The following is a 17,163-nucleotide window of genomic DNA, read 5'->3' as shown; positions in this document are numbered from 1 at the left end:
TGTGTCGGAGCTGCTGTCGCGGCCGTGCTCCGCCGGTGCCGTAGAAGTTATGTCATAACCACAGCCGGCGCTAGCTGCACATAATTCTCTCCGTTGGTTGTGCTGAGAAGAGGTGTGTGTGGTGTATAAATAACTAGGAGCGCGCAGCCAAAATCGACCAACTATAGATGAGAGCCCGGCCGCTTCTCAGCGCGGAGCCTGAGCTATCCTAATCGTAGGAATGCATCCGTTGCTTTCGCAACTCACCTAAGTTTAACCGGAGCTAAACCACTGCCAAGATTTTCCTCGAAACAAGACAAAATCATTGAGCTACTACTAGCGAGGCAAAAGTTGCTTCTTCTCAAGGCGTCATCACTATAACACGCGATCTGAAACGTTATGCCAATTATTAGCCTACAAATTCCGATTTCCCTTGCTCGCTGTCATCTATATTAAAGGCTGGAACTAAAGACGATATAACGGGACATTTGGCAGGAGGCATGCTATAAACATGACTGGTTTCGCTTTTGAGGTTCGAACCGACCATATTTGGTTGTCAGATATCCTTGAGTAAAAAAACAAAGATATGTATGTGCTGTCTCGCACGAGGTACAAGGGACGACCAGGCGAGTGGGCTTAGCACTTTAAATTTGAATAAGACTGGGTAATTCAAATAAATATCCAAACGTTAACGCATGGGCATAAATGACTGGTTGCCTTTCAGTTACGGAAGATTTCTCGAGTCTGTTTTTTTTTTTTTGAAGCAAGACAAAAGCTTTGAAGTACTGCTGTCGAAACAAATGTTGCGTCTGCTTAAGCCGTCTTCACTATACAACACGTGACCTGATATGACACTCGAGAATTATAGTTCGACAATGGCTTCAGATTTCCCTCGCTCGGTATCCTGCATTTTAAGCGGTAGAGTTAAATGAGATATTACGCGACATTCGGCAGGTTTTTTACTAAGCGTAGAAAACTGTACTAGTTGGTTTCTAGTACACATATGCGACATTGTTCCAGCACACGAAAAGCACGTAAACGAAGGTAGAAGAGACAACACGAACGCCGCCATTTGTGTTGTCTGTTCCACCTTTGTCCTTGTATTTTTCGTGCGCTCGAACAATGTCCCTCAATTCGGAAGGTGGCGCGCTATATAAAAGGTTGGCTTCCCTTTTCGATGTTCAGATCGACAGACCCGCCTTGGTGTTACATACGTTTGAGCATGAAAAAAACGGTTTTCGCGTGTTATCTCGCATGGAGCAAGAAGGTCAAACGACAAGCAGGCCTAAGACGAGTGCATATTTACACTGAAATAGAACCACTTACCAGGTACATTTGTATTTCAAGTAACAATAGAAATAATAACAAATTTGGTCAAATCACTGTTCTCCCATCAGTTCAGAATGTGTTTTAAGGTTTTGTTACTGGAAGTAAAAAAAATTGTTTGAAGTGCTGCTATCGCTGCGCGAGCTGGATCTATCATATCAGCTTCGTCGTAAAACACACAACCTGAATTTACACCGCAATTATGGTCTGACAACTTCTGATTTGTTGATCGATTGATTTCATTTCGTACAAACAGAACAGGGTATGTATGTTACAGCATCTGGAACCCTAGCTAGAAGCTAGTTGGGATACACGCAAGAAATGTTTTATGAATAACTTGCATACATGTTGTATTATTACTTAAAAATTTGGTATACGGCTCTCACAATAGTATACACATTTCAGACATTGCTATATTATCAATTACATTCCTATCTAGGTACAAAGTATGGAGACAAAAGCAAACAGTGCATAAAGTTACACCAACGTCTCTTTGTGTAAGCAGGAAAAAAGAAAAACAACCATACAAACTAAAAACGCGCATTTTAATTATTCTGGCTTTAAATGCTTCTTCAATAACACAGGAAAGGTATTGCTATGTTTATTGTGTCAAGTTAGTTGTTCTAAACTTTATTTCCAACACAAACTGCGGTCCTTTTGCCTTAGACATCGTTAGTTTTCGGGAGATGATTTCAATTTATGGCGCTACGGAAGCTTTTCTAAAAGGCCTTGTAAATAATGGTGAATATAATGGATGATTGTTTTAAGGCATGTGTGAGCTCTCAGTGGAGTCCTGTACTAAGACAAAGAAGAAACAAGTAGTCTATCCATCTCTCTTAGAAGGGGAGCCGTGAGAGTGTTACACTCTGACTATGTAGTAAGTCTAATTGCCTTTGTTTCTGATATCCTAAGTGGCTTTAAATACTTCTTGTAAGTGTTATCCCAGAGCTAACTGCAGTATGACCGCGGAATTAAAAAAAAAAGAAAACTAAATGGTTCGACGTGTTTCATTATCCAAGTTCTGAAGGCATTTATAAAAATGAAAAACGTGGTTCACGTAACTCTTTAAACGTGCCGCAAGGTAGGGCTTCCAAAGGAAATTTTCAAACAGGATTATTCCAGCTAAGTAACGTTAGCTACATGTTCAATAGGTCTGCCAAGCTACTGCACATCATGGGTATATCAAGGCACTATTTTTCTTGGAACGGTGCAGCGGTGGCGTAGCGGTAGAACATCCGCCTCGCATGCAAGAGGACCGGGGTTCAAATCCCGGTGCCGCGCAATTCTCCACCGGATTATAAAAAAAAAAATCCGCGTGTCGATGGAATTGCATACACAGGTTTGGGGTGCGACCTGCTGCCGGTGAACACCTCCGGCAACGCACTCCCTTACCAGAACAGGAGTTGGCCACCCTGGTGCAGTAATTGGCCACAACCTCGTATGATAAGCTCCATAAAACCCCGGCCCTCAGTCACCAGCCGCTGCGGAACAACTGACCACGGGGGCGGTCAGACCTGTGACGCAGCAGGGGGTGCTAAGAAAGCCTGGCTCCGCTGGACAGGCCGCCATTGGAAACTGACCCTGGCAACGTTTAATGCTAGAACCCTAGCTAGTGAAGATAGTTTAGCAGTGCTCTTGCAGGAACTAGAAGGTATGAAATGGGATGTCATAGGGCTTACTGAGGTTAGGAGGCCGAATGAGGCATATACTGTACTGCAGGATGGGCATGTACTGTGTTATCGAGGTTTACCGGAGAGGCGACAACTAGGAGTAGGTTTCCTTGTCAATAAGTATATAGCGGGTAATATAGATGAACTCTATAGTATTAATAAGAGGGCTGCAGGCATCGTAATTAGGCTTAATAAGCGGTATAAACTGAAGGTTGTACAGGCCTATGCACCTACATGTAGTTATGATCACCAGGCAGTTGAAAGGTTCTATGAAGATGTAGAATCGGCAATGCGAAAAGTAAAAACGCAGTATACTGTACTAATGGGCGACTTCAATGCCAAGGTAGGGAAAAAACAGGCAGGAGACAAGGCAGTAGATGACTATGGAATTGGTTCTAGGAATAGCAGGGAGGAATTACTAGTTGAGTTTGCAGAGCGCAATAACTTACAAATCATGAATACCTTCTTCAGCAAACGGAAGAACTGGAAATGGACATGGAAAAGTCCTAACGGAGAGACTAAAAATGAAATCGACTTCTTAATGTGTTCAACCCCCGCCATTGTGCAGGATGTAGAGGTAATCGGGAAAGTGCGATGCAGTGACCACAGGATGGTGAGGTCCCGAATTAGCCTAAATCTGAAGAAGGAACGCAATAGATTAGTAAGAAAGAAACCCATCAACGATTTAGCGGTGAGGGCGAGGGCAGAAGAGCTCAGGATCTCGCTACAGAATAGGCATTCAGCTCTAACTGAGGATGGCGACATTACCCTAGAGGCAAGGAACAATAATTTCAGAAATATCATTACTGAGTGCGCGGTAGAGGTAGGTGGTAGGATAGTTAGAGAGGATACCGGTAAGCTTTCTAAGGAGACGAAAGATTTGATTAAGAAACGCCAGAGTATGAAAGCTTCCAATCCAACAGACCAGATCGAATTGGCCGAGATATCAAAGCTAATCAATAAGCGCAAGGTGGCCGATATAAGGAAGTATAACATGGACAAAATTGAGCATGCGGTAAAAAACGGGGGAAGCCTTAAAGCGGTAAAGAAGAAATTGGGCATATGCAAAAACCAGATGTATGCGATAAGGGACAAGGCAGGCAACGTCATCACTAATATGGACAAGATAGTCAAAGTAGCCGAGGAGTTCTATACAGATCTCTACAGTAGCCACAGTAGTCAGGACCGTAATGAGATTGGCGGTAGGGAAAAACAGTGAGACGTTCGACCAGTGACGAAGGACGAGGTCAAGAAAGCACTAGAAACTATGAAAAGGAGGAAATCAGCTGGAGAGGATCAGATAACTACAGATTTGCTGAAGGACGGGGGGGATATCGTGCTAGAAAAACTGGCCACCCTGTATACGCAGTGCCTGGTGTCATCAACGGTACCGGAACCATGGAAGAACGCAAACATTACCCTCATTCACAAGAAAGGGGACTCTAAGGACCTTAAAAATTACAGACCAATCAGCTTACTGTCTGTTACGTATAAGGTATTTACTAAGGTAATCACTAATAGAACCAGGACAACCTTAGACTGCAATCAAGCGAAGGATCAAGCAGGGTTTCGGAAACGGTACTCTACTATCGATCATATCCATACCATCAATCAGGTGATAGAAAAATGCTCGGAATATAACCAGGCCTTATTCATGGCATTCATTGATTACGAAAAAGCATTTGACTCAGTTGAAACCTCGGCGGTGATGCAGGCATTGCGAAATCAGGGGGTAGACGAGCCGTACGTGAAAGTGCTGGAAGATATATATAGTGGCTGCACAGCAACCATAGTTCTGCATAAAGAAAGTAACAAAATTCCCATAAAGAAAGGTGTTAGGCAAGGAGACACAATCTCCCCAGTACTATTCACAGCTTGTTTAGAGGAAGTATTCAGAGACTTGGAATGGGAGCAGTTAGGGATAAGGGTAGATGGAGAATACCTCAGTAATCTGCGATTTGCTGATGACATTACCTTGCTAAGCAACTCGGGGGGATGAACTGCAAATAATGATTGATGACCTAGACAGAAAAAGTAGAAAGGTACCCTACTGAAAAAATTGTATGTGAGCTGTACAAGAAAGTGTGAGAGCGAATGAGAATGTATAAGAATATGTGAGTTCTTGGTAGATTAAACGTGGATTTATGAGAGCACGTAGAGCCACTGTGCAGGAACGCATGAGATTGTACAAGTTCTTGTGAGTTTGAATGAGCCCATGAGCGAGCTCACAGAAGCACGCACAGCCACTGTGCAAGATTGAATGAGAATGAGCTGGTCACGTATTTGTGCGAGCTTGTAGAAGCACATGGAGCCAGTGCGTGAACAGATGCTCTAAGAGAGCATGCAAACTACGTGGCCATGTACATGCTTGCATGCTAAAAAATTAGTCGTTGAGACTGTGTAGGTCCTTCCAATATGAAAGAGGTCAAAGTTAGAGCTTTCATATAATGATTACTTCATGATTATTTGCGACAGGTACACTTTTTCATATTTCACAATTTTGGTCTTGGCTTGCAGCACATTTTCAACATTAGTAGAAAAGTGCTTGCTTCCATTCATTATGAAGAAATCTTTATATGACAACATGCACGCTGAGCAACAACTACTCGACATATCAAGCTTACTGTAAAGCAATGTCAAAAGCGAGATACTTCAACTAGATCTAATAGCATCATTTGCTTCTCTTTCAACCGTTCGTTTCTGAAAGTTGGACGCAGCCATAGATGCACGACAAAGGCTGTGTGCACAACATTGATGTGTTGCCTGCCAAGCAGATGACGGTCAAACTGGCGATCAAAATCTCCCTCACATTGTGTTTTGCATATGAATGGAGACAACTCACTATAACTGCACACTATTACCACCATTAGGCATCACAAGTTTGTATGAAGAACTGGCTTGTAGTTTCATCTGTAGAAGGAAAAGTAAATGTGATAGCAGAAATGTGAAAGCCAACTCCAGTACTAAACTTCACGAGCTCATATTCACTTGTAAAGACCACAGAAAGACAATTCTCAAACGACTGAACAGCACTAACAGATGGGATGGGAGAGAAGATGACAACAATTCTGCTTCTTTATCTCCCTTACTATCTTAGAGCACTGTTCACTTAATCGACTCATTATAACCAACCAGCCTGACTCTTTTTCAGCACAAGGATAGGCTGAGCAAAACAGCTCCTACAGCCTTTTGAGTTTTGACTTGCACATCTACACCTATATACACCATTTTTAAGTTTCCTGAGACTATAGCAAAAATTTGCTGAACTGCACTACTCTGAATTGAAGCTTTCTGCTGCGTAATGACACTTGCAAATGTTGTCCGTCTCAATGTCAAATAAAAAGAAAAAAAAGAAAGGATTGAATCGGTGATCTTAGACTAATGAAGAGATACACAAATCCTAGTACTTTATGAGAGGCGATACCAACAGTATGTGTTGCATCTTGAAGCTATGCACACTATACACATATATGCTGAATCATCATATTGCAAGGAAATGTATTTTTTTTGGCATATTTTTCAGTGTAACTGTAGGCTGCGTCACGCGAGAGGCATTGAGGAAAGCTGCATGTGCAACTCCACGAATATATGTTGTGCAGTTTCCACCAGCAGTGCATAATCATTATGCTGCATGGAAAGAGCAGCTTGATTGCTTTAGCTTCTTTACTGTATGCTGTAGGCCACAGAGATAAGTTGAAATATTTGTATGGTCAGTTTCTTAATTGAAGTAAAGAGCGTGCAAACACCCCACACTGCCTTCACTTGAAGCGTGACCGGTAAGCTATTTTTGCATATCGCATATCTTTCCTGATTGAGAGTTCAGGCTTTCACCCCACTGTCCTTGCTTTTGCTATAAGCTACAGGCATTCAAAAATTTCGACACCATTTAAGAGTTAAACACTGAAGTAGTGAGGCACATATCACACAAGAAATTATCGCTCTCAGGTGACCAGTTCGAGCTGACAGCCATAGATGTGGCGCCCATAAAGGAACAGCGGGCGAGCCGAATTGGGCTCGCCCACTGTTTTTTATGAGCGAGCACAATTAATTCAGCATCTTCTGTTTCCAAACAAATCACTTGATCTGTAAAACGCCGTATAGTCTTTCAATATTAACAAACAAACAATTGCCACTGTAACTGTTTATGAACAGGAGTTTTCGCAAGGAACTTGGCAATGAATTTGGGCCAAAGCTCCGATTCGCCGAACCACAGACCGCGGTCAACCTAACGTCCATGACAAGCAAAGCACGCAGTTTGTCCAGCATCGCGAGAAAAGAAGCGAAACTCACGGTGGTCTTTCGCTAGCACTGCTAATTTTTGAATGTACAAACTACAGGCGCGTATACACGACAAACATGCAGCGTTAGCGCGTAGACGCCCGACATCGTGCTTGCCACTGTTCGGCGAGCAGCAAAGTCGTTAGGTCAGCGACTTCCGAAACCGAAACAAGTCGAAACCAGACGAGGCAGCCGAAGCGGATCGAAGTGCTAGCCGTAGCCATTATGAGTTGGTGGCGTCGCGCCTTTTTCTCTTGTGTGTTGTTGGGGGCCTTGCTGCTGGCGGCTCTTTATTTCGAGATATACGAGGCACAGAGCGCAACAAAATAGCTCGTGCGATGTGCAGAAGCGTGGTAAGGTTGTGTGCATACCTGTGCAAAAAGTGTGCTCGCGTGCCCGACAGGTAGTGCGTTTCCTTTGTGCGCTCTCACTGCAAACACTACGCTGACGACGGGACTATTGGAGGGCGGCCACCACTCGGCATACATTTGACATCTCGGAGGTAAGTTAATTTCCATCTTCCCTGTACATTCTCCTAAAAACTTTGCGCAGAACTGATGATGCATGCCAACACAGCGCTAGTTTGTAAACATCAAGACGCGCATGTCATTATAACATACGGTAGTTTGCTTTTGACGAGGGAAGGGTGAATGCGTTTGCAGTGTCTAGGAAAAGAGACAGTTAGTGCCAGGGGCTGCACGCTCAGAGTAGAATATGCCGTACAAATCATCACTCGTAAGACCATTGCGGGGTGCACGATGCTGGCGCCTACTGCAATTCAGCCTTCGGCAAGAATTTAGAATGGGCCAGTTCCAAGTGCCTCGACCCGGGCCTTATGTTGCGCTGCAGTTGAAGATCCGGCGCTTGTGCAGTTGCAACTACACGGATTGAATAAGTGGTAAAACCTACCTGCGTTACAACAGGGCTAGATCATTATTCTTATGTTCCATAAATATTGCGGATGACGAGATATGGAGCCGGCGAACATGCGACGGCAGTATGATTCAGCAGCAACCGTACTTAAACTCCATTGTCGAGCCTTGGGTAGCAGAAGGGGAAAAAAAAAAGTTTTGAGCTATTTTGAATTTTTTTGCCTGTATTGGGCTTGATATTTTCGTTTTCATACTTTGGTCGTGACTGAAGTAATCCCCAAAAACTACTAAGCGCATATAAATGACAGACACCAAACTCAGACCTTCAGTCCAGAAATGTCAGTAAGGTGTAAAGGTAATTATGCATTCAACAGTACCAATAGTATTGATTTTCTTGTTTAATTATTTACAAATGAAGCGAAAAAAAATCTTAGTGCTGAGATGCCCCATTTTTATCTTCTCTAATATGAAATGTGAATCAAAATGTGCAGTTTTTCTGTACTCAGTATACCACTGATTCATCACAGATGTGAGAATATGAAATTCATGCAAGTTTCAAAATGAAGAGTGCATGCAGAATTCCAAGCAAAGCAAGCCTTTGCTTAAAGTATCATTCAGTTGTGGTGTTTTTGTTTAAATTTATGCATGTTTTGTAGAAGCAACGGTAGATGTTGATATGGAATTAATGTTGTGTCTGGATCTAGATTATGAATGGCTACCACATTTATGAATTGCTTGGTTGCCACATGCACTTCCAGACATTGTTTGAACAGTCACATCACATTCTGCATTTGGCTTCTTTTTACTTTTTTTGCATGGAACTGTTTCCACTTTAGAGTGTGTAGCCTTTCACAATTCATAATTGATCGGGTGAGCATGTTTTGGCATGATAAAAGGTTTGGAAGTTCGAGAGCATTGGCCCTTCATGATGCACAAGGGGCAGACTGCTTACTGCACTGGTACCACTATCTACCTAGATTCCTAGATATCACTCATATTTCTATACAGAATACATGTTTTCAGAAATCCATATTTCTTGTCTGACTCTGCACATTCTTCAGTTGACATAATGGGAGCTAGGGACGAACTTTTGCCTTTCTTGGTGCACTGCTCCTATTTCATTTAAAGAGCCGCCACATTTTCTGTAACCCGATTTGGGGTGCAAACACTGCATGTTCATAGGGTGGTCAGGGAGCAAACTTGGTGGCCCTGTGAAGGCCATGAACAATATGCTGATGATAGGCTGCCTTTAGACTGACTGGCTTGCATTTCTCGGTGTGTTTTGTATGTGCGAGGGTTCCATAAGCTGCCACATATATTGCTTTGATTTGATGTTGAGGTGACTGGCATGATTAAAAAGTAAATGGGATGATCGAAGTCTTCAGAACATTCAGAACATGCTGGGATTGTACTCCTGGCTTAAGTTGCAGACATTGTTTGCTGGTTATACCTTTGAGAGGAAATCTAGTAGATAAAGCTATGGGCAGAGTGCTTGCTTGGTATTCCAACCTAACCACCCAAATGTCACTGTTTACTGGAAACAGATTGTTCAAGCTTCCAGCCTTCCACTTGTTTACTCGTACATTGCAGTGAAGTGCATTTACGCCTTGGCACATGGCAGGCTCAGGGGCTCGTTCATCGCCACTGTACTAGGTTAGACCTCCAGTTGACTCGAAATGCCTTTTGCCATTGCCATGAAATAGTGTTTAAAAGAAGGTTCGATGACAGAAATACTGTTTGCTCTCTTAGTAGGTAAAGAAGAGTTAGCATAACATTTCTTTCGAGTTACATTACCTGGCATCTCTAGATGCGCGTTGTGCCTGCTATGGGCACTGAATTCTTGGTGTGATATCAGAGGTTCCTGCAGAATCGCAGACTTTTATAATGCTACTTAAATTATGAGCAGATCGAGGTGATAGATGACAAGACTTTACTAATAGTCAATTCCAATCACAGGGTTTATGACTTACAGAACATTATTTTCTGCTCTTTTTGGAGTAACTGTATTCCAAATGCAGATCCGGAACACAGGTCCCATCTTCCCAATGCAGATGGGGAGCGATTGCTGAGCCAAGATCGGTCCCTGGAGCAGTGGATTGCTCTTCCGAAATCAACAGAAGCGGCTAGAAGTTTGCTTGAGTATTTGTTCAGCTGCACCTTCTATTTCGAGTAGCATGCTCTGCTGTGCTGACTGTGCCCTCTGTGCTCCATAATAGATGATTATTACTTGCCACTGCTATGAATGCAAATTGCTGTCATGAACTAGTGCTTACTCTTGAGGACAGCAAGTCTAAGAGTAGCAGTATTATGCAATAATCTTTTTTAAAGACCTCAGCTCGGAGTGTGACTAGAAGATTTTGTGCGGAAATCATCTTTATGTGCTATTCATGATCTTAAAGCCATTCCTGAACTCTGAAACAGTGAAAATGGTGAACTGCGACTTCCTTTTATTAGAGAATAGTGCCAAAGAAATTTTACCCTGCTTGCCCGCACTCGGCTATACGAAAGAATGGCATAAACTGTTGATGTCAATGCCATCCCAAGAAGCAGCGGGAGAAATGCAGACCTATTACAGGTTTAAAAACAGCTGGCACGTGTAGACGAAGCCCGGGCTAGCACACAGAATAACAGGCAATTCTTCTGTCAGTTCATGGGCACCACCTACTTGCGCTGGCATGAGTTCCAAACGCAATGGGGACACAATCTGTACTGGATGCAGGTGCTCTTTTGCGGAGCAGGCAGACCACTTCACTTCTGGGATTGTAATTCACTGTATGTGCAGAGGAAAAGCAGGTGAACGTGTCTCTGCTGGCATATGTCGCATTGCCTGCTGTCATCCTTTTTACTTTCAATATGTGCTAATGACAGGAATGCTCATAGCACAAGTAGAGTGAAGACACTGATCTGCGCCATTATGGAAATGCCAAGATGTTAGCATGGGCAAACATCTCTTTGCATCACTGCGAAGCTTGCTAAGGCTCAGTTCAATATACGAGCAAGCTAATACAATGCGGGCATATGTCAGAGAGCTCTTTAGCTATGGGCCTACGCAACTGCTGCCATACCTTTAATGAGAACTCTTGACTAAAAAGGCAACATTTTACAAAGAGCAAAGTAAATGATAATGACTTTTTTTTTTCATTTAACAAAGCTGGTGGTCACAGTGAAGAACTCATGCCACGATTGTTAATATGCCTCTACTGCCCCATTTGTAAAGCAAGCATATTGAAATTCTCGAATGAGCATGGTTACAGTCGTGAGCAGCTCTGTTAGATGTATGTCCATGAGGGTGGCATATTGTTTCATTGTTCAAAAGAATTCTAAACAATAGGTGGTTTGGAACTTAAAGGAGAAAGAACAGAGAAGCTGGCTGTAGAGGCAGAAATACTGCAAATGGTGGGTGGTGGACAGGTGCCAAGCTGTCGGTATCTGCACTTTGCAAGGAGCCTCATGCTACTCATTAGCCGCAGCTTGGCCATACCCAGCTTATATAAGCTTGGCTTGTACAAAACATGCCTGCAAATGTAACCCTCTTCAAGGCTGCCTGCACCCCACTGTGGTGGTTTCAGTGTTTAGGGCATTTGACTAGTGAGCTGGGTGACGCGGGCTCGGTCTGAGCCGGGGTGGTTACATTTCGGTGGTAGCAAAACGCTAAGTCCCCATGTGCTGTACAGTGTCAGTGCACATTGAAGAAGTGCAGATAGTCAAAATTATCCAGAGCTACCTACTATTGCTGACCCTCATTGTCTAAGTTTCTTTGGCATGTTGAACCCTGTCATCAAATCAAGGTTGCCTACTGTTAGCGTTAGTAGATGACCTTCGTAATGCCACAAAGTCTGCTCCTCACCACTCTCCGAAATTTTGTTGTTTGCAACTCAACTCAGGTTACTTACAGTTTGATGACCCCTTTTTCTGAAACACTAGCAGTTGACGAACTCACTCCCATGCAGTGAACTCTGAGAAAAGTGCTGATTTAGTCATAAACATTTTTTTTTTCATGAGAATTTGGTCAGTCATATGACCATTGAAAAGTCATCTGTTGATATGTTCATGTAACAAGCTAGGTAGCTTTATAGATGGCTTGGATATGATATCAGAAGTGCTATGATGGTGAGCTATGCTTAGTGTCTGCAATACCTTCATGATGAATGTGGTGAATGCAGATGACATTTTGCTCCACTTTTATTTCACCAGTGGGTGCCTGGTGAGTTGTCAGTGCAAGCTATTGAGTTTCACTTTCTTCATGCAGTTTACAGAGCTGTGGAATCTTGATAATAGCAGAAGTATTATATTTATGGTTCACTAACTACTGTTTTTTTTTAAATATAAAATAAGTAAATGCGCAGTCAGCAACCCTGGAGTGCAGCGTGCTATTCACCTGGACACCATAGATATTTTAATCATGCCATACCCCTTTGTTACTTTCAGTTTTCAGTTCTACAAGTCTTGATCACGGTAGCTCATCACTATACTCGGGGATAACTGTGGCTATGCAGCTGAAGTTAGGCAGAAAGGAAGAGGCAACATACCTCTTTCCCCTTGCCATGTAGAGTGGGTTACTTCAGCCCTAGTGACCTTGCATTAACTCTCCAACTTCCTCCCTTCACTTCAGCCCAGTACACTCCTAGCCCAAATAGTGAGCAAACCACTCTTCACGGCAAGGGGACAGAAACTTTTCTCCTTTTCTTTCGTACCTAGACTCGGCTGCATAGCCCCAAAACATTGCCTCCATGTACAGCAAGATTCAATGCCACATTTCTTCTCAGTGTCAGAGCACCCTCTGCTTGCTCTGTACCGCCCTTGCAGCAGCCCAGTGTTTTGTTTACCACAGAAAATCATGTCTGTGCAAGCTGTGTTGGCATGGAGAGCTGCATATCTGAGCCAACTTTCATGCTTTATGATGAGGCTCTCATTGATTGGCTTTAAGTTCCATGAAACGTGGTCATGTGTGTTGATTAGTGTCACATGAAGTAAAATTTCACTGACTAAAATACAATCATAAGGATGTAATTTGGGTGAGTTGGTAAGGTGTCATCTTGAAAGTAGCAGCACGAAAAAACAAGGACGTGAAAAGAAGCAAGCAGATGCTAACTCGCAACTAATGTTTATTGATGCAAATAAGAAATATATAATGCCAAGCAACACTGCAAACCGCTCAGTCACCAATAAGCAGACAGCAAAACATGAATCACTACAACTTCCGAACGGTTCCATTTGAGTAGATATAGGTAGAGGTCAACTTGGCTGTGCATTGTAAGAATGCACTGGTTGCTTTCAGTTTCTTTCTGCTGTGCACATTCTGGCTGTCATCCATTGCAAATCAGCTGAGAAATCATTGAAGCTAGACATATTTTACAACTAGGTAATGAATGTGTTAGTGAGCCATCCATCATGTTACCATGCAGTGAGTTGGGTTATCTAGATAGGGAACTGTTCTTAAATTTTAGTGATTCATGTCTTGCTTTTTGCTTATCAGTGATTGAGTGGTTTGCGTTGTTGCTCGTCTTCTCTATATATTTCATGTGTGCTTCAATAAACATTAGTTGTAAGCTAGTGCCCGTATTGTCTCCTTTCATACCCTTGTTTTTTCTTGCTGCTTCTTTCAAGATAAAATACAATCTTTGCTACTTCGGTCATAAAATGAATTTTAATGAAGTTCCACATCTCTTAGAAAAGTAGTATTGTAGTTGCAGGCATGTATTAGGCCCTGCAGTACCAATTAAGGTGCTCGCTCGATGTAAAGCATAAAGAAAGGGAGGGCTTGTCTGATCTCGAACCTAGTGGGAACTGGTGGATTATGGATAGGCTGTTAAAATGCACTTGCAGTTAAGGTCAAGTAAATGCTTTTTTATTTGTAACTAGGGGCACTGTGATGCCTGACTTGCTCTTTTGCCAGGCTGGCGACGAGATGGAGTGAAAGGAGTTATTTTATTTCACTGTTGGTATGTCTCGGGTGATGTCAACATTGTTTCTTCTCTGGCATTGTAGGCAATCGCCCTTCAACTAATTGAATCCCAAAGTGAAATTTTGAATTAAAAAAATAATAATTTAAGATTATTTAGCAGGCAGAGGCAAATTTCATGCAGTGACCTGCACCAGCATGTCGTGCATCATTTCAAGAAAAAAAACAGAATTGTGGTGTTCCTACTCTGTGCCTTTATTTCTTGCTCACAAAGCCTCTGCATGTACGTGTTGCACCATATTACGTTTTCACTAATTTCTTGGGTCATGGTACTTTTTACCTTGCAGCAAGTTCCATGTGGCTTCGTAAGCAATGGCTCCTTCAAGCTCTATACCCTTTGCCGGAATTGTGCTGTGCTGTGGTGGGCAAGAAGCAGGACATTGATGTAAGTACTGAAGACATCTTTCAGTATGTGTAGTTTTTTATTTGCCTAACCCACTACTGCATTTGTGACCCCTCATGTTTATTTTGACATTTAGGTTTCTTCAGTGTTTTCTTTGCTTGCTGCCGTTGCTTATTGGCTATGACATTTGGCTGTTGAGTTTGAGAATGCGGAGTGGAATGGTGCCTGTGGCCTGTTGATATAGGCAAAATGCAAATTTGCCTGCCCACATTTGGTGCCACTGCATAGCTTGAAGAACTTCTGTGGAAGAGGGCTCTGGAAATTAACCCAGAGCCCTCCTTCTTGATGTCTCTCATAGCTCATGTTCAGCTTTAGAGTAATAAAAGGACATTGAGGACAAGCTGAAGCTGTCTTTTATTATAAATTACTGCATTCTATCCACTAAAGTGCTACTTACTGAAAATGCGAGCTTACTTTAAGATAGGAAAAGCCAGAAGTTTTGAAACAGATGTCATTACCAGCTGATTTCATAAGTTCTACATGATGCATCCATACTTTATTGGGCACAGGCCCCAGAGGCTGGGCTGGTAAGCCATTCCCTTCAATATGATGATCATGGAGTGTGGTTTACACAGGTCTTTGATATCATTGAGTACGCTTGGTTTTCAGGAACTATTTCAAGGAGCTTTGGAACTCCTGAAATTATTTGCTGCTTAAAATTCTCAAAAAAATTGCATGGTTTTTTTCTAAAAGCAGGCCTACATGAAAACTAAAAGTGCACTTCAGAGGGAACAATCGAAGAGAGCATGAGCCTATATAATATAAACCCAAAGTGACAGCCTGGCATGCGTCTAGACCACGGTTACAGGTGGCTCTCTTTTTCGCAGTTGCCACCTCTCTTGTCCCTATTTAATTTTTCTTTTTTTCAGCATGTTTGTCTTTGTTTTCCTAGATTTCACACATTTATGCAAAACTACTGTGAATAAATTTTTCTCAAATTGGAACTCCTTGAAGACCTTTCTGGAGGGTTATTTTTCTGGTCTTCCTGTCTTCAACTAGACCCGTTGATGGCTGCTTTCTTATAAATCAGCTCTGACAAATTTCCTCTCTAAAAGGCCCCCCTGCACTTTTTTGGTAGCTAAACTGAGTGCGAATATAATTTGTATGTAAAGTGAAAAGAGAAAACAGGGGAGTGTTATTGATTACACTATGCCATATGTAATCATAGACCATGAATGAAGTATGGGGTTTTTCTGGCAGAATATTTCTGCAATGCTTCTCTGCTCAGCGCAAACCCCTTCACTGTGGCGACCAAACCTGTTTTGGGGGCAGAAATAGGTGGCTGCCAGGAGACATTTCTTGTGACAATGACCACATCCATTACCTGCTCCACTCAGTAACAAAATTCATAACCCCCCCCCCCCCCCCCCCACTTCCGCCCTTCTGGTTTTCAATAGTGAAGGCATGCTTCTCGTCAGATTCGTGCATAACATGAGGTTTGATACAGAAATATTCAGCATTGCACCCTCTGCCCCAAAGGGAATTGGGAGGATATTTTTGCATGTCTTAAGTGCACAATCATGTGATACATCAGTGACATAGCCTATGTGTTACGTACACATATCTTGTGGAGTTTGTATTCTTTTTTTCCTTGAGAGAGAAGCGCTGCTCAGTCAAAAAGCATGATGCAAGGGAATTTAGAGTGAGCGCCGATTCTGTGCATTTGCTATCTTTTGCTTAGCTTTCATTCTTTTTCTTCCGGTGGTTTAGTGGCGTTGGTGGTATTCGAGCAATGCAAGGACACGGAGTCAAGAGTGTTCTTCTTCACAGTGCGCTGCAGGGATTGTGCATTTGTTTTCCTCATTGTAATGAAAACATGCAAGGCTAGTGCATGAGTTACTTGCACACACGCATGCCACACACATGCTGTTTTGCAGTGGCAGAAAAGAAATAACTGTCAAGACTGAGAGCATCTTCTAAGGGCACATAAACGTTGGTGTTTGAAGTTAAGTTGTAAATTCATAAAAGATGTGGCTTAGCTTATGAACCAACAATTTTCCGGCACTATCGTTTCACACAACGGGTTTAACTTAAGGTACAAGGGTGGCCGATCGAGCCCTGTGCTCTAACGTGCTGCGCACAGAAGCAATCAAATCTTGAGCGCTCCCTATACTGCTGCTCAGGTCAAAGCAACCCAAACCTCATTGAAACAAAAGTGACGTGGCTATGTCACTCCTGCATGTCCTGCATGGGCTTTTTTTTTTCATTCTACTGGGAGAGAGTGAGAAAAGGGTTGCCCGGTCTGTGCGGGAAGGACGCAAGGGTGCTGGGATGTTGGTCCTTTAAAATGAGTGGCGGGTGGGAAGGGGGAGTGGAGGTAATGGGAGGGGAGTCTAGCTGTCCTGCGAGCTAAACGCACAGCAGTATGCATGCTTTCTTTTTTTTTTATTTAGCAGTGCGGAAAAAATGAATGAATCGAGGGGCAGGCTGGCCAACGCAGGCAGCACGGTTTCAAGTGAGTGATGGCTTGGAGCTGCCTCGGCAAAGCACAGAGCAGTGTGCATGCTTGCTTTTTTTTTGTAGCACCGAAGGTTTGACTGCTTCTGTGTCCGCACATGGGCTGGTTTTGTACCTTGAGTTAAGCCCCCCATGTGATACAAGCCTGAGTCGCTTTGGGGCGTTAAACCCCATAAAGCAAACCTTATGTGAAACATCTTGTATAATTCCATTGCT

General features: G+C 42.8%; 1 long non-coding RNA gene across 1 annotated transcript in view; it reads left to right on the top strand.

Moving 5' to 3' along the window:
• LOC146177252 (uncharacterized) overlaps positions 1 to 17,163 on the top strand; it is a 64,137-nt gene that overhangs the window by 21,583 nt on the left and 25,391 nt on the right. Inside the window, exon 2 of the long non-coding RNA XR_014701014.1 lies at positions 14,375 to 14,472. This is a non-coding gene — a long non-coding RNA (uncharacterized LOC146177252). The remainder of the gene's footprint in view (positions 1 to 14,374; positions 14,473 to 17,163) is intronic.

This window comes from Amblyomma maculatum, chromosome 10, assembly GCF_055883805.1.
Source record: "Amblyomma maculatum isolate TAMU_Amacu chromosome 10, ASM5588380v1, whole genome shotgun sequence".
Taxonomy (NCBI): domain Eukaryota; kingdom Metazoa; phylum Arthropoda; class Arachnida; order Ixodida; family Ixodidae; genus Amblyomma; species Amblyomma maculatum.
The sequence above is the reverse complement of the archived record's forward strand: the minus strand, read 5'-3'. Positions and strand labels throughout refer to the sequence as shown.